This window comes from Equus quagga, chromosome 9, assembly GCF_021613505.1.
Source record: "Equus quagga isolate Etosha38 chromosome 9, UCLA_HA_Equagga_1.0, whole genome shotgun sequence".
In the NCBI taxonomy this organism is placed as follows: Eukaryota; Metazoa; Chordata; class Mammalia; order Perissodactyla; family Equidae; genus Equus; species Equus quagga.
The window spans coordinates 80,166,618-80,192,730 of record NC_060275.1 but is presented as its reverse complement, the minus strand read 5'-3'; the positions used below and the strand labels follow the sequence as shown (position 1 = coordinate 80,192,730).

Genomic DNA, 26,113 nt, shown 5'->3' with positions numbered 1-26,113 from the left:
AAACTCTCATTAACTTAGTCCTACTGAAAATAAACAATGTTAAAGAAAAATGTTAAAGTAGTATCTTATAATAGTAACTTTTCAAAAAAAAGCAAAACCAAAATACTACCGTTTCCAATCCAGGACTGTATTTCTGTACCTTACAAAGAGAGTATGAAGATAAAAATGATTATCCATTTTAAGATGAGACAACTAAAATACTGAGTAATGGTTGATAAATAATGAAGAGCAATAGGATATACTGGAGTATATGAGGAAGCCATTTGGTGTAAAACTAATTTGGTCTGACCTTGTTTTTCTAAAAGGGCCTGACATGTCCTGTTGAGCATGTATTGCACATCTGCTTTAAACACTTACTATGTCCCAAAGACAAAAATGATGCCCTTAAAGATAGGGAAGTAACTCCCCCTACATTGGCATTTCTTTAAGGATAAGCATCTCTTCCTGGAAACTAAGGATTAACTACCCACCTGCTGTGCTCACTCTGTGACCATTGACCTGCTGACCATTGACCTGCTGTGCCAGCTAAGCATCTTATGAGAGTAGTAAAAGACAGATTCTTGTCAAATGTGCTGTACGCTCTTTGTTCCAAGAAGGTATATAACTACGCAGTACACGCCACTTCTTTGGTGCCCTTCCTTCCTTGGGAAGGAAGGCCCTGAGTTATAGTCCTCAAACCTGGCTCATAATAAACTCACTCCAATTTTGATTTATAGATTTATTATTATTTGTGTCAATAAGGTAAACTCTGAACGATATAACCATTCAACAAGTTCTCAGTGAGCCTCTACAATGTACTGAGGTACTGAGAAAAATAAATTAAAAAGTCATGATCATTATCCTCAATAAACTTAAAAAATATTATAATTTATGAAGCCCAGAAGTCAGGTAACTTTGTTCTAAATCACTTAAATAATAAAACCTAGTAGGATGTTAATAACCAACTCTGCTTTTCAGTTCATCATTTCACTTTTAGCTCAACTCTACACAAATTGTTGGTCCCAGTTCCCAAATTAGCTTTGTAATAGATCAGTGCAAGATTTATTCTTTTAAGGTAAAAAGTTTAGTTGACTGTTTGAAACATAGATTCATATAATGTATTGTACATATTCAAATGCGGAGCATCAGAAATGTTCTTGAATGTAAAGTATACATCATTTAATGGCAACTGTTATTACAACCTCATTAAGATGGAAGTAACTGAGATAAAGTTATTTCACCAAAACAAAGTTAAGTGAGAAGTAAAAACAGAAGCATGATCTTTCAGTTCCTTCTTTTATGTAATAAAACATTAGTAATTCAGTTAGACTTGTTTAGACAAGTTTTAAGACTAAAAGGCTGCATTTTTCAAGATTACTTTGACTCACTAATTTATAAAACTAAGATTGATAGTCCTATTAATGTCTTTAATTTAAAAATGACAATTTGACTAATTAACTTGAAAAAAGTGTTCGCTGGATGTAACGAGTGAAAACATTCTGTATAAAATATCAATGAAAAATTCACTTTAAATTAAGGTGGACATAGCATAGGAATTTGAAAGCTTGGGAAAGAAATAAATATATTGTAGAGGAGGTGATGTCAGTGTTATGGCAGAGTGAGCTTGCCCGGGACTGTCTCCCCTCCAACATACAACAAAATAGAGCAACCATATTCCAACAAAACAATATCATAATACCACGGAACTCTTCGGAGACCCATAGCCGCCAAACGACGGAGCACGGAGAGGTTGGAGCTGCCCTCAGAGGAGCTGGAATGGGGTAAGAGAGATCTTCCCTCCCTCCCCTAAAGACTGAGATCACTGCAGCGGGAGGGTCTGAGAGAGAAGGAGCGGGGGAGGGGCAGCACATCCACAGGCTTACCCAGGAATCCCACAGCCATGCAGCCCAGATGGAAGCCCTCTAACGGGGGAAAGCTTTTGCATGGGGTGAGCTCAGCAAGCCAAGACCCCAGGAGAGCAGATAGCGAGAGCTGATCAGAAAACCGGGTCTGCAGGGAGAGAAGGTGCCCCTCCCTCCACCAACCCACACTGTGCCTGCCATCTCCCTGAAGGCGGAGGGCTCAGAATATGTGCCTCTTGACCCCCATCTAGTGGCGACAGGCTGTAACTGCAACCAAATAATATTATGCACAGAAACCGTTCTAGCATCAAACAATTCATAAAAACTCCAGACCAGAGGGACAATAAGCACCCAGAATTATGCCCTGAGGACTCACAAATAAGTAAACTAAACGAAAATGAATTCAGAATAGCTATAGTCAAAAAACTCAATGAGGTAAAGGAAAATATAAACAAGCCAATGAGTTCTGGAATTACTTCACAAAACAGATTGAAACTATAAAGAAGAATCAATCAGAAATACTAGAGATGAAAAATACAATGGATCAGATAAAACAGAATACGGATTCCCTGAATGCCCATGTGGATGCCATAGAGGAGCAAATCAGCATAATCGAAGACAGACAGGGTGAATGACTCCAGACAGACAAAAAGACAGAATTAAGAATAAAAAGGAATGAAGAAAATCTCCAAGAAATAGCCGACTCAGTGAGGAAATCCAATATAAGAATAATTGGAATCCCCAAGGGCAATGAAAAGGAGAATGGAGCAGAAAGTGTCCTCAAAGGAATGACAGAAGAGAACTTCCAAAATCTAGAGAATGAGAGAGAAATATGTGTGGAGGAAGCTTTCCGGTCTCCTAGATATGTCAATGTAAAAAGATCTACTGCAAGGCATATAGTAGTAAAACTGGCAAAAGTGAATGACAAAGAGAGAATATTCAGGGCAGTAAAGCAGAAGAAAATAACCTACAAAGGAACCCCTATCAGACTTTCAGCAGATTTCTCTGCAGAAACCTTACAAGCTAGGAGAGACCGGAATGACATATTCAAAACTTTAAAAGATAACAATCTTCAGCCAAGAATACTCTACTCAGCAAAATATCCTTCAGATATGAGGGAGAAATTAAATCTTTCCCAGACAAACAAAAGCTAAGGGACTTTGTAGCCACAAGACCTCCCCCTACAAGAAATCCTCAAGAAGGCCCTCATAGCAGAAAAAAGAAAAGAAGGGAGAAAGGGGCCACAAAACACAGAGTAAGGAGACAAATGGATAGAAAATACACAACTATAGCATTAGGATAAAGGGAAGGAAAACACCAAAAACACAGACAATCTTATCACTTTAACCACAAACTCACAACACAAGTTGGAATAAAAGATGACAATAATAACTAAGGAGGAAAAGAGGAAAGGAACTGAATCAGTTTAGGCTAAGGAAATAAGAGGCCACCAGAAAAGGGACTATGTTATACACGAGACTCTGAATACAAACTTCAGGGTAGCCACTAACCTTAAAAACAGAACAGAGACACAAAAAATAAGTAAGGAAATAAGACACTGCAGATGTCAATGGGAAGGCCAAAGCACACAGGACAAGAAACAAAGGTAATGCAGGAAAACCAGAAAATGAGTGACAGAATGACAGCATTAAGCCCTCATGCATCAATAATCACCCTCAATGTGAACGGATTGAACTCTCCAATAAAAAGACACAGAGTGGCAAGATGGATTAAAGAACAAGATCCTGTTGCCTCCAGGAAACACACCTCAGCTCCAATGACAAACACAGGCTCAGAGTGAAGGGGTGGAAGACGATAATCCAAGCTAATGGCAAACAAAATAAAGTAGGTGTCGCAATACTTACATCTGACAAAGTACATTTCAACATAAGGCAAGTAAAGAGCAACATAGAGGGTCAGTATATAATGATCAAAGGGACACTTCATCAAGAAGAAATAACACTTATAAATATCTATGCACCCAACACAAGAGCACCAAAGTTCATAAAGCAACTATTAACAAACCTAAAAGAAGATATTAAAAATAACACAATAATAGTAGGGGACCACAACACCCCACTCACATCATTGGACAGATCATCCAGACAGAAAATCAACAAGGAAACAGTGGAATTAAATGAAAAGCTAAAACAGTTGGACTTAATAGACATATATAGAACACTCCATCCAAAAACAGCAGAATACACATTCTTCTCAAGTGCACATGGAACATTCTCAAGGATAGACCATATGTTTGGAAACAAGGCAAGCCTCTATAAACTTTTAAAAAATTGAAATAATAACAAGCATCTTCTCCGATCACAATGCTATAAAGCTAGAAATTAATTACAAGAAAAAAGCTGAGAAAGGCACAAAGATGTGGAGACTAAACAATATGCTATTGAACAAGTAATGGATCTTGAAGAAATTAAAGAAGAAATCAAAAAATATCTGGAGACCAATGAAAATGATAACATGCCAGGCCAACTCATATGGGATACAGCAAAAGCTGTATTAAGAGGGAAATTCATTGCAATACAAGTACACATTAACAAACAAGAAAAATCCCAAATAAGCAATCTCAAATTACACCTAACTGAATTAGAGAAAGAAGAAAAAACAAATCCCAAAGTCAGCAGAAGGTGAGAAATAATAAAAATCAGAGCAGAAATAAATGCTATTGAAACAAAAAAGGCAGTAGAAAGGATCAATCAAACAAAGAACTGGTTCTTTGAGAAGATAAATACAATTGACAAACCCCTAGCCAGAATTACAAAGAAAAAAGAGAGAAAGCTCAAATAAACAAAATCAGAAATGAAAGAGAAGAAATAACAATAGACTCTGCAGAAATACAACAGACTGTAAGATAATACTATGAAAAACTATATGCCAACAAAATGGATAACCTGGAGGAAATGGATAAATTCTTAGACTTTTACAATATCCCAAAGCTAAGTCAAGAAGAAGCAGACATTCTGAACAGACCAATCACAAGGAAGGAGATTGAAACAGCAATCAAAAGCATCCCAAAGAATAAAACCCCAGGACCAGACAGCTTTCCTGGGGAATTCTACCAAACTTTCAGAGAGCATTTAATACCTATACTTTTCAAGCTATTCCAAAAAATTAGGGAAGATGGAACACTTCCTAACACATTCTACAAGGCCAACATCATGCTGATGCCAAAGCCTGACGAGGACAGCACAAAAAAGAACTACAGGCCAATATCACTGATGAGCATAGATGCAAAAATTCTCAACAAAATTTTGGCAACTCAAATTCAGCAATACATCAAAAGGATCATACATCATGATTAAGTGGGATTCATACCAGGGACTCAGGGATGGTTCAACATCCGCAAATCAATCAACGTGATACACCACATCAACAAATTGAGGAATAAAAACCACATGATCATCTCAATAGATGCAGAGAAAGCATTTGACAAGATCCAACAGCCATTTATGACAAAAACTCTGAACAAAATGGGGATAGAAGGAAATTACCTCAACATAATAAAGACCATATATGACAAACCCACAGCTAACATCATACTCAATGGGCAAAAACTGAATGCCATACCCCTGAAAAGAGGAACGAGACAAGGATGCCCTCTATCACCACTCTTATTCAACATAGTACTGGAGATTTTGGCCAGAGCAATTAGCCAAGAGAAAGGAATAAAAGGAATCCAAATGAGGAAGGAAGAAGTGAAACTCTGACTGTTTGCAGACGACATGATCTTATATATAGAAAACCCCAAAGAATCCAATGGAAAACTTTTAGAAATAATCAATAACTACAGCAAAGTTGCAGGATATAAAATAATCTTACATAAATCAGTAGCATTTCTATACACTAATAATGAACTAAGAGAAAAAGAACTCAAGAACACAATACCATTCACAATTGCAACAAAAAGAATAAAATACCTTGGGATGAATTTAACTAAGGAACTGAAGGACCTATACAATGAAAACTACAAGGATTTCCTAAAAGAAATGGATGAGGACATAAAGAGATGGCAAGTCATTCCATGTACAAGGATCGGAAGAATAAACATAGTTAAAATGTCCATTCTACCTAAAGCAATCTACAGATTCAACGCAATCCCAATCAGAATCCCAATGACATTCTTTACAGAAATAGAACAAAGAATCCTAAAATTTATACGGGGCAACAAAAGAACCCGAATTGCTAAAGCAATCCTGAGAAAAAAGAATAAAGCTGCAGGCATCACAATCCCTGACTTCAAAACATACTACAAAGCTACAGTAATCAAAACAGCATGGTATTGGTACAAAAACAGGTGCACATCAATGGAACAGAATTGAAAGCCCAGAAATAAAACCACACATCTATGGACAACTAATCTTCGACAAAGGAGCTGAGGGCATACAATGGAGAAAAGAAAGTCTTTTCAACAAATGGTGCTGGGAAAACTGGAAAGCCACATGTAAAAGAATGAAAATTGACCATTCTTTTTCACCATTCACAAAAAATAAACTCTAAATGGATCAAAGACCTAAAGGTAAGACCTGAAAGCATAAGGCTTCTAGAGGAAAATGTAAGCAGTACACTCTTTGACATCAGTATTAAAAGGATCTTTTCAGACATCATGTCTTCTCAAACAAGGGAAACAATAGAAAGAATACACAAATGGGACCTCCTCAAACTAAAGAGCTTCTTCAAGGCAAGGGAAGACAGGATTGAAACAAAAAAACAACCCACTAATTGGGAAAAAATATTTGCAAGTCATACATCCGACAAAGGGTTAATCTCCATAATATATAAAGAACTCACACAACTCAACAACAAAAAATCAAACAACCTGATCAACAAATGGGCAGGAGACATGAACAGACATTTCTCCAAAGAAGGTATAAGGATGGCCAATAGGCACATGAAGAGATGTTCATCATCACTGATCATCAGGGAAATGCAAATCAAAACCACACTAAGATATCACCTTATACCCATTAGAATGGCAAAAATAACCAAACAAAAAGTAACAAGTGTTGGACAGCTTGTAAAGAAAAAGGATCCCTCATACACTGCTGGTGGGAGTGCAAACTGGTGCAGCCACTATGGAAAACAGTATGGAGATTTCTCAAAAAATTAAAAATAGAAATACCACATGACCCAGCCATCCCACTGCTGGGTATCTATCCAAAGAACTTGAAATCAGCAATTCCAAAAGTCCCACACACCCCTATGTTCATTGCAGCATTATTTACAAAAGCTAAGATGTGGAAGCAACCTAAGTGCCCATCAACTGATGATTGGATAAAGAAGATATGGTATATATATACAATGGAATATTACTCAGCCATAAGAAAGAATAAAATCATCCCATTCACAACAATATGGATGGACCTTGAGGGAACTATGTTAAGTGAAATAAGCCAGACAGAGAAGGACAATCTCTGTATGACTCCACTCATGTGAGGAATTTAAACATGTGGACAAAGAGATCAGATTAGTGGCTACCAGGGGAAAGGAGGATTGGAGTGTGGGAACAAAGGGTGAAGGGGTGCACCTACAACACGAGAGACAAACAATAATGTACAACTGAAATTTCACAAGATTGCAAACTATCATAAACTCAATTAAAAAAATATATTGTAGAGAAGTTATTAGCTTTACAGAATTTTAAAAACATTCTCTCAATTTGGAAATTAAATAATTTAGAAATTGAAAAACTGATTGTCAGGAAGCTAGTATCCTTTCATCAAAAAGAATAAGAAAAAATTTGGGAGAGGGGCTGGCCCAGTGGCACAGCAGTTATGTTCACACATTCTGCTTCAACGGCCTGGTTTGCTGGTTCGGACCCTGGGTGCAAACCTAGGCGCTGCTCATCAAGCCACGCCGTGGCAGGCATCCCACATATAAAGTAGGAGAAGATGGGCATGGATGTTAGCTCAGGGCCAGGCTTCCTCAGCAAAAAGAGGAGGATTGGTGGCAATGATAGCTCAGGGCTAATCTTCCTCAAAACAAAACAAAACAAACAAAACATGGGAGAAATTTATTCAAGAAAATGTAAAGCACATAAAAAATTTTTCTTAAATCTATAAATTCATATGTGTAATTATTTAGAACCATGTTAAGCACTACTAAACTCTATATAGGAGTTTTCTATTATTATTTGTGAACTTAATAAAACTAAGCTTAATGAAATGAGCTTAACGAAACCTTTACACTGTAGAAGGAAAAAGTCATGAATAAAACTACTAAGAAATGCTATAGAAAAATTTTAATATTGGTAAGTAGGCAGAAGTTTATTGCTCCTAAATCTCCAAAAACTGATAAAACCATCTGCAGACAGTAGTACTGCCTCGGTATTCATTTGTTTGAAATATACACAATGGTTAATTTGGAGTATGGCCTATTCTGGTTCTGCTAAATAGAGTGTTTTGGTTGATAGCTCATGTGTAAGACTGCCTGGATTTGAATCTTTGTTCTATTTACCGTATGACTTCAGGCAACTCATTCAAATTCCCTAAGACACACTCGTTGAGGTGGGGGGTGGGAGGGGGAATGATAAAAGTACTAGTCTTACAGGGTTTGAGATTTAAATGAGATAATGCACATAACATCCCTGGCCCATGGTGAGTGCTCCATAAACACAGCTATCATTTTTATTAGGAATTCGGCTCTTTAAAAGTAACTAGCAAAATTATATCTTGGCTTAACTCAATGACCTGAATAAAACCAGCTGACATATCTACATGTCTCTAGTATTAAGTGAGTAAACTCACTGAGGTAAGAACGATAAAGAAGTTGAGCTTCACTGAATTACTTAACTGTCACAAACAGAACAGATCTAAAGGGAAAGAAGTCATTTCTGAAGAAAACTGGGTGTCACTTTAGAGAAAAATTCAGAGAAAAAGACAAGTCAACAGAAAGGCAGTGGGAGATGGAACTGACATTTACTTATTGAATGTCTACTACTGGCCTAACGTTTTACAGGTTGTTTAATTGCAACTAATCCTTAGAATTTGGGAAATAAGTATTACCTTCAAAAACAAATAAGGAAATTGAAGCTCAGAAGTAATTTGTCCCAAATCACAGCTAATAAAGCCACAGCTGGGACTGAAACCAGGTCACTTTGATCCCAAATGCTATTTCCACTACACAGTCATCCCTCAGGATCTGTGAGGGATTGGTTCCAGGACCCCTCCTATACCAAAATCCATGCATGCTCAAGTCCCTTATATAAAATGGTATAGTAATTGCATATAACCTATGCAATCCTCTCCTATACTTTAAATGATCTTTACCTATAATATTGAATACAATGTAAATGATATGTAAATAGTTGTTATACGGTACTGTTTAGGGAATAACGAGAAAAAAAAATTCTGTACACCTTCAGTACACAACCATCATAGGCCTTTCGGTCTGCATTTTGTTGAATCCACATATGCAGAACCCGCAGGTAAGAAAGGCCAGCTGGACTGTGATGTCTGCTTAAAAAGGAGATAGGCTATTTGGAAGACAAAAGAAGCATCTGAAAATCAGGTCTTGTCTAGATTTGTAAATAAAAGGGCAATAAGACCTAGAATGCCAATGGCCTTAAACTCTTTAAAATACAGCTAGGACTAGAAAGAGTGAAAATATGTGCCCAGGTATCTGGATTACAAATTTAACACAACACATGTTTTTCTTAAAGCAAACTAGCTTAGATGAATTTGTTTCTCCTGATGCAAACTTTTTTGGTATCAAGGCTAGATATTTCCTTAGCCAGCCACAATTCTTCCAATGGCAGCGAAACAGAGGAAACATCAATAGCCAAGTGAGAATAGGAAAAAAGATACGTGCTTAAACAATGGCAGAAATATACAGTTATACTTTCTTTTTAAGAATTTTTTTTCTCTAAGTATACTTTTTGGTGAGGAAGATGGGCCCTGAGCTAACATCTGCTGCCAATCTCCCTTCTTTTGTTCCCCAAAGTCCCAGTACACAGTTGTATGTGCTAGTTGTAGGTCATACTAGTTCTATCTATGTGGGATGCCGCCACAGCATGGCTTGATGAGCAGTGCATAGGTCTGCGTCCAGATTCGAACGGGCAAACCCTGGGCCAATGAAGCAGAGCACGTAAACTCAACCACTCGGCCACGGGGCCAGCCCCCAACTATACTTTCTGACTGACTTTGTTAACGAATACCCTCTGCAGTATTGGTTCTTAAACTAAACTGAGAATGTGGTTGAGTTTAGAAACAGAGGATTCTTTTAGCTCTTGGAGATTAATACTTTCACTAAAGATTGAATGTTGGGAAACCAGGAAAGAGGAAAATCTACAAAGCTCCTTAGATTTCAGTCAGTATCACCAAAAAGCGATAATCAAGGTTGGGGAAAATGTGAGGGATATTCAGGAATTGACATAAAGGTTCCAGTTTAATCACATACTGAGCAAATTTGTTCTGAGCAAATCTGAAATTTTGTGGCATTGTCAAACCAGCTATTTATTCCAAACAAGCAGAAAACTGATATTTCAATGATTTAAAATAAGTTGTGAATGAGATGGAAGTCCCTAGTGCATTTCAACTAAAGGTTTAATAATATTCAAGTAAATATGAATAATTATAAGGAAATTGGTAATTTTCAGTTGCCTCAGTCAATTAGCCTCAACTTCAAATTCCCCAAGAATGCTGTTTCAAAAGAAGTTTAATGCCTTTTGAAAGTCTTGATGAGCAGAACTATGAGATATTACAAAGTTCGACTAATTAGGTTGAGAGGTGAAAAGAGTTTCATAGCTAATATATCATAGATGATAACACAAAATAGTGCTATCAGTGATTAACTAAAATGTTAAATACTCCTATAGCATTAATTTTCAAAGACATAACACTGATATAGGAAGCTAAATATGCAAGATGACATAAACAGATATATTCACTTCTCAAATCTCACTCAATCATCCAAGCTTTAAAACAAAGTCTCTGGTGGAAGACTATTAATGTCAAAGCTAAGTCATTTAATAATGAGTCCCTAATCATTTACTTTAAGATTGATTTCAGTATGGGTCTAAACAGGAAAACAGCAGCTTACTGACTTGCTTGCTAGTGCCTGGCTGAAGGACTTATTTCCATAAAAAGGACATAGAGAGCAACCAAAGAAAGCTTATATTATTTTTAAAAGGTATTGACTGTACCAGTATATCTCAAAGAATGTCAGCCCTTTCCACACTAGGCTCAGAAACTTCCTTTCGAGATTTTTTGCAAAAGCAAATCTACAGTATCTATGCCAAGATGCTAGCATCAATCTGCAATAGGACACACGAGCTTTTGCCCAAAGAAATGAATTATGGACTCCCCTGCATAAATGTATTTATATGTTCTTTTTCAGAGACTGAAAATTAGTAAAATCGAATACTTCTACATAGGGTAAAGTTTCAGATAGTCTATTTACATCCAGTTTACTAGGTCAGGGGTTGACAAATTTTGTTCTGTTAATGGCCAAATAATAAATATTTTAGGCTTTACCAACCACATGGTCTCTGCAACTACTCAACTCTGCCTTTGGCAGAAAAGACAATATATAAATGAGTGAGCATGGCTGTGTTCCAATGAAACTTTATAAAAAGTAAATAAACCTGGCAACAGGTCAAATTTGGTAAAAGTTACACATCTCTGTAGTATGCCAATATAAAAGCAAATGGATCCATACCATAAAAAAGGCAGCCTGATGAAAGCAGTTATGCTATGTCTGTTTTCTTCTCTATAAGTCGATAACTGCTATAAGTCCAGTAAGAAACTTATCTAAACCTTTCTTATGAATCATTTAATGGTTGGCCAGTAGGAGCTATAAGGCTCCAATTCTGATGTGACAGTTGGAACATGCTTCCAACCGTATCAACAAATGCTTCAAAAAGTGTTAAATTTGACACTGCTGGTGGACAATGTAGTCTAAACCAGTTAAAACAATGCAATGGCACAGAAGAACCTCTCCTTCTACACTGGGAAGACAATGTTCTAAGTTGTGTTGACCTTAAACAAATAGGCAGTTATTTCTCCAGTAAAAATGGGTTTATCCAGGATCAGCAAGTAATTGCAATTTGGGCTCCACAACCATTGCTGGCCACTTGCAAGTCCACAGCAGCAAAAGTAGGAGAAACTTTTTTACAGAAGGGAAGAGGAAGCTAGGAGGGCTATTTTAAACAACAGTTCAAGGTATAGTGGCATTTCATTGCTTGAGCTTCTTCCCTGGTCAAGAAGATGAAGTCTTTCTTCTTGCTGTTGGGATTGGATATGAAGCAGGCTGTCAGAGCGTCCCCTTTTGGCCTCCTGACTCCATTTTAACAAGGTTCCTGTTTATTAATTTCCAGTTGCTTGGCAGTAAGAAAAAAAGAACACTGGCAAAGGACTGAAATTGTTGGTTTTTTTTTTTAAGGAAGATTAGCCCTGAGCTAACATCTGCTGCCAATCCTCCTCTTTGGTGAGGAAGACTGGCCCTGAGCTAACATCGTGCCCATCTTCCTCTATTTTATATGTGGGACGCCTACGACAGCATGGAGTGCCAAGCCGTGACATGTCTGCACCCCAGATCCGAACCAGCGAACCCTGGGCCGCCGAAGCAGAACGTGTGCACTTAACCGCTGCGCCACCTGGCCAGCCGCAAGGACTGAAATTTAAGTGTATTACAAACTGAAGGCCTGGGAGAAAGTGTTAACCTCTTAATGATTTTTTTTTTTTTTTTTTACTTTTATGCCCATATCTCCTTTTTAAAAAATACTATAAATTATTATTTTAATTTGTAATTCAGGTTGATACATACTCTCATCCTCTTATGCTGTTAACTCTTTATTGCAAATATTTAGGGTATTATAAAATCACAACAGCATACTATTTTTATTGAGAGAAAAAATCTAAGGCTAACTGTTCTCAGAGCTCTGGTGAGCATACATTGGGAAAGGAAAGGTGAACTTTATTTTCCTAGAGACAAAGAAAATATAGGTGACATCATAGTTTGCAACCGGTCTTCTATCTTAATATGAAGTTTGTAGTTGTTTGTGAGGCAAGGAGATTTTTCTTCAAGTTAAGACAGGGATTTCTTTGACTATGGAAAAGTTTAAAAGTTTTCCCCTCAGCAGTTGCCTGTTATCCTGCATGTCAGCATTAAAAAGAAAAAAGGAAGGGAAATAGGTTCGAGTTTGCAGATCTCAGCAATAGATGAAGGCATTGCTTGGGAGTCATGAAAATTAAGTGGCCATTTACTGGTTGCCTGGTGTGAGCGAGCCAGCTTCTCCAACTCGGTGGACTTCAGTCCGCTCTCAAAGACGCCTTCTAGCTCCATCATTCTATTCAGCTAAGATGTCAAGCCACCTACTATCAAGATACTCGCTCTCACAACTGAGCCAGGGAAAAGCGCGGCAAGCACCTACCTGTCTGGGCCTCACCCCAACTGTGGTCCTAGCTCAAGGCACAAGGGGGTTTCCTCCCCCATCTCCCCTCCCTAGCTCTTCCCCACTCGGGATAGAGAAGGGCGCTCTCATTCCCGCAAGTCCCCCAATTCTCCTCTCAGCCGGGTGTTCATCTACCTTGACTCTACCTCTTCCCTAAGGCTCCACCGGACGCCGGCTCCCACTGCCTCTCGAATGGGAGTCCCTGACTTTCTCGCACCCGAAGCTTGTGAGGAGCGCGCGCCGCCCCTGCGGAGCGGTCTCCGCGGCCCCCGGCTTTGGCCTCACCGCTCCCGCAAGAAGACACTGTTGCGACGCGTTTCACCAAAGAACTTTCCGGGGTGACAGCTGGCTCGGCCACAAGCTCAGCTGTTCCCGCCGCTTCCCCTGGGTTCCCTCCGTCCCCTCCGGAAAGGTGAGTTTGCAAGACCGGAAAACGTGTTCTACCTGAGCAGGCCAAGCCCTCGAGCTCGGACAACCCGACAGGAACGCGGCGACCCCTTCCCAAATCCTCTCAACTTGCTGCAGCGGGGCTTCTCCCCCAGACAGGAAGAGGCAACAGCCCAGGCCGCGGGGGCCGGCGGGGGATGGAGTTCTGAGAGAGGTAAACCGGCCGGAGCCGTCAAAACTCCCGCCGCCACGGACTACAACTCCCAGAGGCCTCTGCGACAGCCAACACGCCCCTTGCCGCAGAGCCCAGCCCAGTGGCTTCGGGAGGAGGGCCGCCAAGGTGTCTTCTGGTCCGCCGTCTGACGTTCACGCCAGTGTCTGATCCGCGATCTCTTGCAGTCCTTACAGCCCCCGAGGCCCCATAAGAAAGGGCTGATGTGGCATTTTCATCTAAGGGTCACCTCCATTATCTCTCTTCTCAGGCTTTCCAGGCTGGTGTTCTGTACGCTCGTCGCGTGCTTGAACCCTATGGACACCAAGAGAAGCTGGTTTGAAAAAATATTATTTAATTGGCATTCTCCCTCTCTTGTCTAGACACTTAGGTTTTTTTTTTTTTTTTAATGTGTTGACAAATTAGTCTCTAGGCTAAAAGAGCGGCTTTGAGAGGATTTTAGCACCCCCTTCCCATCCCTAGCAGTTTCTCCCAAAGCCAGCCCAAATAAATATACAAAGTAAAATTAGTGTGCTTGTTATAAAAAGTCAGCTCAGTGTAAGTGTCCTGAGAAGCATGTGGCAACACCTAAGTCCTTCTTACATAGGAAGCCGGTGGCTGTGTTTTTTTTTTAACAAAACAACCAGAAAACAACAACAACATCTTGTAATGTGATGAAGAACCCATATTAAAGAATCCGAATTTAACAAAAAGCTAATATTGAATGACAAGCATTTTACATATAATGTCTCTTTAAATCTTTACCATATTGTAGAAGTGTATATTATCCCTATTTTACAGATAAGGAAACAGTCCTAGAGAATTTAAGTGACTTACTCAGGGCTAAACAACTGTTAAGTGGCAGAAGAGCTGGAATTCAAACTGAGGTCTTATGCCAAAGCCTGTGCTCTCAAACACCACCAAACATTGCCTCTGTTTTTGAGGGTTTTACAAATACAAGACAGGTGATGTAATTAATCTTGCCTTTAAGGCAGATAAGAGTTATTTTGCTGATGGTGTCCTTATTCAAAAACTTCAACTGCTCTTTGGCCTGCCTTCGAATCAGCAGCACATTCTTTTGATTGCTTCAGTGATGGTGATTTTTTTTTCTTTCTTTGCATTCTAGGCTGAGAAAATAAGTTTAGGCAAGGCTGAGAAGCACAAAAGTAAATGGTATGGTGTGATATCAGCGAAAATGGCAGAGTAGGGAACTTGAAAACTGTCCCTCCATAAAAGCAGCAAATAAGCTGGCAAAACTGTCAGAATCAACTTTCTTTTTGGAACTCGGAATCTAATAAAAACCTTAAAACAGCCAGGGGAACGCTTAAGAAAAGATAGTTGAATTTTGGTAAAGAGATCTGTGATCATTTTCCGCTCTTCGGCTTGACAGTGGCCTTGAAGATGGCAGCCTACATTCCTGGTATAAGTTGCTAGTAACCAAGGGAGCAATATGGACCTTATTCTCAAGGAATTGTAATTGCGTGTTTTAACCTATCTAGTGGTTCCCTGAAGGGTTGGCTCAAGGTCTTGCCTTTGTCTCTCCTGTCTTGCAGCCTCCCTAGGGCTGAGGCAGCTTCCCAAGCAGTGTTTGTCAAAAGCATTTAAAGCAAATGTATTAGCTACTGCCACCAGGGCAAGGTATAACTGTCAGGGCCAGCAATAAACAGACAAAAAGTCCTAGAAAGGAAGAGGCTGGAGAAGCAGATACTTAGAGGAATAAGGGTTTTGAAAAGCTCCCTCTTATTCTGGGGAATCTAGAAGGCCACACGCATGTCCTGGTCTGGAGGTATGCTCAGAAAAGACCTGAGAAGATCCTAAGCTCTTACCTCTGGCTGACCTTCAGGCTCTGTGCATGTGGGAAGTGAAGGCTAAGGCAGAGTTGTAAACTGTCTGGCTAAGCACTGAAGGAGTGCCCCAACACATAGCTAACTGGCAAGGACTGAGAGAGTTTCTTTGCATATTGGCTGTTTTTAAAATTTTTGCTCCCAGGCATTTAGTAAGGACATCTCTGTTAAATCACTATCTCAGGGGCTGGCCCGGTGGCGCAGTGGTTAAGTTTGCACTTTCTGCTTCTCGGCGGCCCGGGGTTCACCGGTTTGGATCCCAGGTGCAGACATGGCACCACTTGGCAAAAGCCATGCTGTGGTAGGCGTCCCACGTATAACGTAGAGGAAGATGGGCACGGATGTTAGCTCAGGGCCAGTCTTCCTCAGCAAAGAGAGGAGGATTGGCAGTAGTTAGCTCAGGGCTAATCTTCCTCAACAAAAAAAACAAATCACTATCTGACCTCTGAACTAATGGAACAGAGACTTCAGTGGCCACACAACAAAGAATACAAACTTTATAGAATTAGTAGACTGGTAGATTAGTCTAGAAGCTTGATCATATTCAAACTTGAGTTTTTAAATCACGCCTTTATAGGTGGTGTTCTGTACTTCCCATAACATCAGGAAACACATGCTTTCTGGAGATCTTTCATTTGTGATTTTTTTTTTTTTTAGGAAGGTCAGCCCTGAGCTAGCTACTGCCAATCCTCCTCTCTTTGCTGAGGAAGCCTGGCCCTGAGCTAACATCCATGCCCATCTTCCTCTACTTTATATGTGGGACGCCTACCACAACATGGCGTGCCAAGCAGTGCCATGTCTGCACCCAGGATCTGAACTGGTGAACCCCGGGCCCCCGAGAAGCGGAACATGCGAACTTAACCGCTGCACCACCGGGCCAGCCCCATCATTTGTGATTTTAAGGCTGGTTAGTGGACTCAAATATTGTCTCTCACAAAGTTTCCCTTCAGCTTTCCAACAGCCATTGATGATCAGTAGCCATTGACGATCAACTGTTAGATAAAGAGGTTCATGTCACCCTTAGTGTAAGTAATTTTTTTCTCAGTGCCCTTACTTTCTGTGTAGTAAGTAGTTAGGTCCAAACAAATTAATATGTGTTTATATCCTAATAACTTAGTAGCCATTTAAAAATATATACATAAATTGACAGAAAAATATTTTATTTCATTCTTAAGTAACCACAGTTGCTTACTAATGGGATGTGTATACCTGTTGGGCACTGCATACCTTCTCAAACCTTGAAATTAGATAGGATAACACTATCCTCACTTCTTGTTCCACATTGGATTTGCACAGTTCTTGCCTGAGATCATAGCAACTGCTGAAAACTTGACTTTGTAAAAATATGATTTTATCCAAAAGGATTAACTTGATCTTATATTGAAACTGTGAAATACCTCAAGCTGGTAGTTTGCATGGTGTCTGACAGGTGTCACTGGATTTCCTTAAAAATTTAAAATACTCTGCTGTGTTCCTTTGATATCCCTGTGGTACCCTCACAGTTGGGGAGCTGCAGGTCACTAGCCCTTATTTTCCTGGCCTACAGCAAGAATTGGGAAACTTTTTCTGTAAAGGGCCCAACAGTTAATATTTTAGACTTTGTGGTCATATGGTCTCTATCAACAACTACTCAATTCTGCCTGTATGATGTGAATGCAACCAACATATGAAAACAAATGTGGTGGCTGTATTCCAATTTGTTTGTGGAAATAGATGTTGGGCTAGATTTGTCCCCAGGACCATAGTTTCCTGACTTCTGGCCTACAGTGTACAAAGTAGAGATTTTCATTTATTAGCTGGAATTCTTCTAAGGAGAAGAATTTTCCCTTAACAATTTTGTTACCCCAAGGTAAGGTGTATTTGGAAATGCAGTATGTATAAACACTGCATCTTTCTTTTTACCAGTTTTCAAAATGCATTAGTTGCCTAGCATCTTGCAAAGGTGACCAATGAGATTTTTTATTTTGAGGGTTTTTTTTTTTGGTATCATTATGAACTCATGGAGTTAAAAAATATATTTGATGTGTTTCAATCCTTTGAAGATATATACATATATTTTTTAATTTGAAATAATTTCACGCTTACAAAAAAGTTGCAAAGATAGTGCAAAGAACTCTCATATACTCTTCACTCAGAGTTATCAGTTGTTAACATTTTACCATATTTGTTTTACCCTTCTCTCCTTTCCTCTCTCTTTCTCTCTGTCTTCTCGTTTTTTCTTTATCTCCACACACACATTTTTCCTAAATCATTCGAGATTAAGTTGCAATCAATATGCCTTTATATGTTCCTAAATATGCTCCTAAATTCTTCAGTGTATACTCCTAAGAAGAAGGATTTTAACAGTACGATGATAAAAATTAGAACTTTTTCTTTGTGTGTGTGAACGATTAGCCTTGAGCTAACATCCATGCCTATCTTCCTCTACTTTATATGTAGGACGCCTGCCACAGCATGGCTTGATAAGCAGTGTATAGGTATACACCCGGGATCCAAACCGACAAATCCCGGGCCGCGAAGCATGCGAACTTAACCACTGTGCCACCAGGCTAGCGCCTTAGAACATTTTTTTGTGATATAATGCTCTTATTTAATCTACAGACCTTACTCAGATTTCACCAATTGTCCCAATAATGTCCTTTATAGAATTTTTTTTTTCATCCAGAACCAGGATTGGCCATGCATTACATTTAGTCTTCATGTCTCTTTAGGTTCCTTTAATTTGGAATGGTTCCTTAAGCCTTTCTCTTTCATAACATTGACATTTCTGAAGAGTATAGGCCATTTAGTAGAATATCCCTCAATTTGAATTTACCCACTGTTTCCTCATGATAAGAGTTAAGTTATGGGGTTGGCCCCGTGGCGCAGTGGTTAAGTTCGCACGTTCCACTTCTTGGCGGCCTGGGGTTCACTGGTTCGGATCCCAGGTGCAGACATGGCACCACATGGCACGCCATGCTGTGGTAGGCGTCCCACATATAAGGTGGAGGAAGATGGGCATGGATGTTAGCTCAGGGCCAGCCTTCCTCAGAAAAAAGAGGAGGATTGGCAGTAGTTAGCTCAGGGCTAATCTTCCTCAAAAAAAAAAAAAAGAAAAAGAAAAAGAATTGAGTTATGCATTTTTGGCAGGAATAATACATAAGTATTGTAGTGTCTTTCTCACTACATCACATCGGGAGGCACATGATGTTGACTGATGCTTAAGGTTCTAGTACCAATTTCCAATGTGTGTGTGTTGTAGGGGGAGGGTGTTCTACACCACCAAGCAATTCTCAAACACCAGCTGGGTGTTCCACAATTTGACTCAATTCTGAGGCTATCCACCCAGAGATAGTGTCAGATCCACAGGTTAAGGGCACAGTCCTATAAGACTGCCCACATCTACCCCACTTCACATACGAGTTGCAACTCCAGGTTGTCAGCTGTGTCTCTGATCAACCAGCTGTAGATCAGAGGCTCCTATGCTCCCTCCTTGGGTTCGATTAACTTGCTAGAATGGCTCAGAGAACTCAAGAAATATTTTCCTTACAGGATCACTGGTTTATTATAAAAGGATATAACTCAGGAACATCTAGATGGAAGAGATGCATAGGGCAAGGTATGCAGAAAGGTGCACGAAGCTTCTGTCTGCTCTTTGTGTGCACCACTCTCTCCACAGCTCCACATGTTCACCAACCTAGAAGCTCTCGGTACTCTGTCCTGTTGGAGTTTTAAGGGGGCTTCATTACATAGGAACGATTCATTAAATCATTGGCTGCTGGCTTTTTAACTCAACCTCCAGTCCCTCACCTCTCCCCAGAGGTTGGGGGAAGGAGGAACTGAAAGTTCCAACCTTCTAATCACATGGTTGTTCCACGGGCAACCAACCTCCATCCTTAGGTGTGGTCCAAAAGTCACCTCGTTAACACAAGACACCTTTATTATTCTCTTCGCTTAAGACATTCCAGTGGTTTTAGGAGCTCTGTGCCAGGCTTGAAGACCAAATATATATTTCTTGCTATAAATCACTATCACTGGTACATATTGGTCATCGTTAATAGCTAGTTTCCAGGTTCTTCAGTGAACCATGTTTCCAGTTTTCGTGGCTTTATATAGTCCCATCTCTTCAATCCTCCACTGGCTCTATGATTTTTCATAATCAATAGAATGTGGCAGATATGATACTGTGTTTCTTCTTATGCTAGGTCTGAAGAAGCATTGAAGCTTCTGACTTGGACTCTTGGAATGTTGTCTTTGGAATGTTTGTTCACTTGGAATGCTCACTCTGGAGGTAGGCAGTGGCCATAAGAAATCTGCTGAGACCTCCAACCTGTGAGGAAGCTCAAGTTATCCACTTGGAGAAAGAGAGATGCCTTGCCAGCACCCAACTGTTTCGGCTATCCCAGCCACCAGATATCTGCGTAAATAAGCCATCTTGAATATTTAACTGAATTGATATTGAGCCTTCAGATGAAATAAGTCCCAGAAAACATCTGACTGTAACTGCATGAATGATCCCAGCTGAGCCCACTCAATCCACAGGACTGTGAAAAATAATAATAAATTGTTATTTATTTTGAAGGTGTTTGTATACAACAATAGATAACCAGAATAGTGATTTTAACTTTGATCCCTTGGTCAAGACAGTATCTGCCAGGTTTCTCCATTCTGCATTTGCTATTTTTCTTTATAATTGGTAAATAATTTGTGGGGAGATACTTTAAGACCTTATTAATGTCTTTTTCATCAAACTTTCAGTTACTAGTTTTAGTAAGCCAGAATCAAATATTACCGTGACGGTTGCAAAATGATGACTTTATAAAAAAACTTTATTTAGTTCTTTTACATGTTTTAGCGAGCATTCTGCTATAAGAAAAAGCTTTGCCTTCTTTCTTATTTATGTTAAAAAAAAGAAAGAAACAATAGACCCAAAATGGAGTCACTTGTGCTAAGCCCCATGTCAACAAACTAAGACTTAATACCTAACCTAACTGCAGTTTCAGCCTCTCTCAGGAATATGACTTTTAATAGTTCAATCTGGAATTACCTGGTCAGCACTAGTGAGGTAATCTGCCTAATAGACTCCCTGCTTTCCCCAAAAGGAAGATGATCTTGCCTGATCCACTCTTTTCTAGAAACTTCCTTTTTCCATCCCCTTCTGCCTATAAAAGACTTCCATTTTGTACAGCTCCTCGGAACTCCTTTCCACTTTCTAGATGGGATGCTGCCCAATTCGTGAATTGTTGAATAAAGCCAATTAGATCTTCAAATTTACTCAGTTGAATTTTGTTTTTTAATGTTTACTTATTTATTATCAGTATATGTGCATGGGTTCTTATTTTATTTAATGGGTTACCATCTGTTACTATCATTGTTTACTTTGATGCTCGAATTGTCTCAGATTTGGCCAGTGGGAGCCCATATCAGTTGGCTCCTTAGTGCTTTGGTAGTATTTGCAAGTTTCCTTGCTTTTTGCTAGGAGCTGATATTTCAGGCTGATCTTCTATATTTGCTGCCCCAGGTCTGGTATCAGTGTTTTTCCAAGGATGTTGGTTTCTTGTGTGAAATGTGAAACAAAACGAGGTCACTTATGTCTAAGGGCTTTATAATGGAGCTGGGAAGCCATTAAGGAAATGAGTCTTATGCACGTCCTCATTGGGCAAAACATGAACTTTTGAACTAATACTGCAAGAAACCTGCAACTCATCACAGTGATGAACTTTTTCCTCTCTCTAGTTAGTCTTAGCAATCAATTATGTTTAGCCAAGATTTGTTTTCTGCCACCAACCCCAATCAACATTCTTTGTAATGCAAACCTCCTTCTTTTGCTTTTACAAATCCCTGCCTCTTACTCCCTAGCAGGACACTATTTGGGTTGCTACCCAAACATATGTACCCCAAATTGCATTCTTTGGTCCCCAAGTAGATGCCTCTCTGCCCCTCACTTAGGCTATTTATGTTTTGGTTAAAATACATGGTGCCAGAAACAGGACCTGAAGTGATCTTCCTTTGTGGACTGGAGTTCCACAGAACTGGATACAGCACCTACATGAGCCCCTTGGGCTCACTGTTTCCATGGATCACTGACTCCTCTGATCATGAGTCCTCCAAGGTTCTGACCTCGCTCCATTTGGTCAAGGTCAGTACCGTTTTTGGGGGGACGGGGGCGACTGTGCAGGAGATGGTTGTCTCAGTGTAGCGTGACTCATTGCCATCGGAAGGGCTTCCCTCAGGAGGGTTTTTTCCCCCAACTGGTGTGTACTCTGACGTAATAGAAGGATTTCCGTATTGTCATTCTTTTTTGCGCACTTTTTCTTAACATAGGACTTTCACTTTCTAAAGTTTCTGGAGAAGTTTCTCACTTGGGAACTCTAGCTGGTTTTATGTTTAAGAACTATGATCCCTTCTCTTTATAATTTCTATCTCAGGGGACCAAAATTACTAAGGATGGTTTAAAATTACAGTGGCCAGGAGAAGGAATGTCCTAATAAGGTAAGATCATTTAAAAGGTACACTTAAAAGCAAAGGCTTCAAAATTGTAAAGTAGCTTTGTCAAAAGTTTTGTTGCAAAGAAACTAATGAAAAATTAAGGCTCTAAGGTACCTAAAAGAAAAGACTACACAATTGCAAACAAAAGTCCACCAAGTTATGGGGGCTGGCCCCGTGGCCGAGTGGTTAAGTCTGTGCGCTCCGCTGCAGGTGGCCCAGTGTTTCGTTGGTTCGAATCCTGGGCACGGACATGGCACTGCTCATCAAACCACGCTGAGGCAGCGTCCCACATGCTACAACTAGAAGGACCCACAACGAAGAATATACAACTATGTACTGGGGGGCTTTGGGGAGAAAAAGGAAAAAATAAAATCTTTAAAAAAAAAAAAAAAAGTCCACCAAGTTAGTGGCCTTACAGTTGCCCTTATGTTTCCTCTAGTAGGAGGGCTCCCATATGGGCCCCTCCCAGAATTGATGAGACTCTGAGGGTGTTCCTGGTAAACTGCTATGTTATTCCCTTAAATAGCATAGGGGAAACCAAAATTAGAATTAATGGGGTTGTTTAATAATGCCAGAAATATTTACTGTTTGTCCCAAACAAAACTTGATAAGATATCTGAAAGGATTTAATAACTTTATAATCAGAAACTTTGCCAAATTGGAAGCTGATATTCAGAGCCTGATAGGATAAAATGAAACTATGTACCCTGAGGGAAAGAAGCAAATTAGAGATAATGTAATTGGATGGGTAAATCAACCTATGATGCCATTTAAATTGGTAATGGTAAACAATGTTTAAACAATGTTTTTTTTTTTTAAAGATTGGTACCTGAGCTAACATCTATTGCCAATCTTTTTTATTTTCTTTCTTCTGCTTCTCCCCAAAGCCCCCCAGTACATAGTTGTATATTCTAATTGTAGGTCCCTCTGGTTATGCTATGTGGGACACTGCCTCAGCATGGTCTGATGAGCAGTGCCAGATCCACGCCCAGGATCCGAACCAGTGAAACCCTGGGCCACCAAAGGGGAGCATGCGAACTTAATCACTTGGCCACAGGGCTGGCTGGTAAACAATGTTTCAAATGGTAAACAACCTATGATGTCCTGAGGAATTGAGAGCAACTCTCCTTATCTTGCAAATCTTTGCAAAACTGGAAATGCAATTCTAGAGGGGTTCAGATTCTACCCATTTTCTTTCACCAATCCCAAAACCTCCCCTACTTATTTCAAAAGACTTATAATCTCTCTGAGAACTCTTATCTAGAGGATCCTCAATTCCTAAGACTGAAGGAAAATTTTAACTATCAATTGCCCCAAAACTCCTAGGGGGGAGAAAACCTCTCCGTCCTTTGAAGTTGTAAGTTTTACCATGTCTTTGGAAGGTAAACACCCCAGAAGATAATAGCCCACAATCACCTGAGACTAAGATTGGTTATCTTAATCAGTAAAACTAGAAGTTAAAAAAAAAAAGGGAAAAGTGCGTGGGGGACCGGAATTGGCCACCCCAAGATATGTCTCTTTCACATGAGGATTATTTTGGGCTGGTTACTTTTAAGAACTGCAGACAGGAAAGAAACTCTGAAAAGTAGAATTTACTTACCCTTTGATAAGAGACATTTACATTTGTAAGGGAAATCTCCATCTGTAAAGGTGTCTCCCTCTCTGGTACCAGGAAGAAGAGGGGATGAGCTTATCTCTAGAAACTCTTATCAATGCAGAAGGCAAGGACTTAAATCTGCACAATAACCTTACCCTCGTTTACTGTACATGTGTGATGACCTCCCATAACTGACTCCCCCCACCCCCAACATCCTCCTTTGTCTTTAGCTGAAGATGGTATTTACGGTGGTGGCTTCAGCCATTTTGGTGAGTTCCTCAGTTTGCCTGAGCTTCTCCCATGTATACATGTTATAAAGCTTTGTTTAATTTTCTCCTGTTATTCTGTCTCATGTGAATCTAATTCATTCTCTGGCCAGAAGGACCCAGAGTGGTAGAGGAAATGTCTTCCTCCCCTACAAGTGTTTCATTTAGAATGCAGGCTGCTGGAAGAGCTCTCATGTCCAAAATCTAATTTACAGCCTCTTTGTCTAAGGCAGATAAATCTTAAAAGTCTTCCGTACAAATATTAACAACAACAACAAAAAACACTTTTAAGCAGGTAACCTTAACTTGTTCCATCTGCTAGAGACAATTATTTATAAACTAGTGATTTTGCATTGTACCAAATTCACAGCTAAAATTTTAAAATAAAAGCTATAAGATCTCTGTCTGTATCTGTCTATATATATGTATGTACATTATATATGTGCGATATTTCTACCCCTGGATGATATTAACAAAATTAATTTCTAAAAAGAGTTCTATTTAATTGACTTAAAGTAAGCTGTTATATAAATTATTTCTAAATATAATAGAAACTAACTCAAATGTTTTTCAAGTTAACATGACATAAAAGTCTTTCATAAATAAAAGCTTGTTTAAGTTTGTTGGTTTAATTAAAATAAGCATGTCTTATTAACATTAAATATAATGCAGACAGGCAACTTTTATTCTACCTGGGTTATTAGTCAAATAAGCTCATGTTATCTCTGTTATAAAATTTGTCAATGACAACAAAATAATAACTTAAGATGATGACTAACTGCTTTAATCTCATGAAATTTTCATGAATAATTTAAGTACAATTGTTAACAAATGAATTATATAGATGTTAATGAAATAAGAATTTTTAGATGCAATAATTATATTTTATTATATGTTTACTTAAAAATATCTTCCCAAGGGGCTGGCCTCATGGCCTAGTGGTTACGTTTGTTGTGCTCCACTTTGGTGGCCTGGGTTCAGTTCCTGGGCATGGACCTACAGCACTCATCAGCAGCCATACTGTGGCAGCAACCCACATACAAAATGGAAGAAGATTGGCAGTGGATGTTAGCTCAGGGTGAATCTTTCTCAAGCAAAAAGAGGAAGTTTGGCAACAGATGTTAGCTCAGGGATAATCTTCCTCAAGAGAAAAAAAACAAAAAATAGCTTCCCTGAATTTTTTTGGTAACTTAAAACTTTAGAGGTTTGCTAAGTTAAGTTAAATAATGGGAAATTCATTGAATATCTAGATCATTCCCAGATAAGATAAAATAATAAAACATTAATTACTGAACAGAGGTTTATCTACTTTTGGCTTCTTATTACAGAGAAACTAAAAGATAAATTTGGGTCTGTTAATAAACATCTTTGTGCTTTACTGAAAGATTGCACTATGAAGAAACATATGTTTCTAGAAATTATAAAATGTATTCATAGATTTACTCGTTTAAAGAATATGAGCATAACATACTGTGACAGGAACTAGCCTAATGAGATAGGGCCATCTGCAAGGCCCCTGGCCTAACAAGATTAAGGCCCCCACAAATCAGCAAGCTAGGAGAATGAGATAGAGACCACCAAGATGCACATTCTTTAGCCTTGGGACTTTCCAGGCTTAGGTTGTGCCCTAGCACCCAGGAGTTGACTGAAGGTGACCGCATCACCATAGTAAAAATCACACCCAGGGGTAGAGAACTAGCACGCTAGTCATACACACAATGCATGTGGTGGCATGTCAAACAACAGCGTAAGCCCAAGAAAAACCTCATCTCTACATGCACTCTATGAGGCACTCTACCCCAGCCTTTGCTAATAAAAAGCCCCACAATCCTGCTCCCTCACAAGCAGGCCACCTCCCCCTTTCCTTTCTGCACTGGCTCCCTTGTGCATAAGCTAATAAACTTTTACTTTTCTACTCCCGTTTGTTATCTCTCTTGATTTCTATCCTGGGGGAGAACAAGAACCCAATGTACCAGTAACAATACAGTTCACAATTGCTTACTTTTTAGTTTTCACTTAGTTTCTAAGGATTAAGAATTCTAGGGGCTGGCCCGGTGGTGCAGTGGTTAAGTTCACACATTCCACTTCTCGGTGG

The 26,113-nt window shown here is 39.4% G+C and overlaps 1 protein-coding gene across 2 annotated transcripts in view; it reads right to left on the bottom strand.

The window, feature by feature from the left end:
* SLC38A9 (solute carrier family 38 member 9) overlaps nucleotides 1-13,815 on the bottom strand; it is a 110,999-nt gene extending 97,184 nt beyond the window's left edge. For both annotated transcript variants that reach the window (XR_006890102.1, XM_046671487.1), the window contains exon 1: nucleotides 13,690-13,815. The gene's annotated coding sequence lies outside the window, so the exon portion shown is untranslated. The remainder of the gene's footprint in view (nucleotides 1-13,689) is intronic.
* Nucleotides 13,816-26,113: the final 12,298 nt, after the last annotated feature.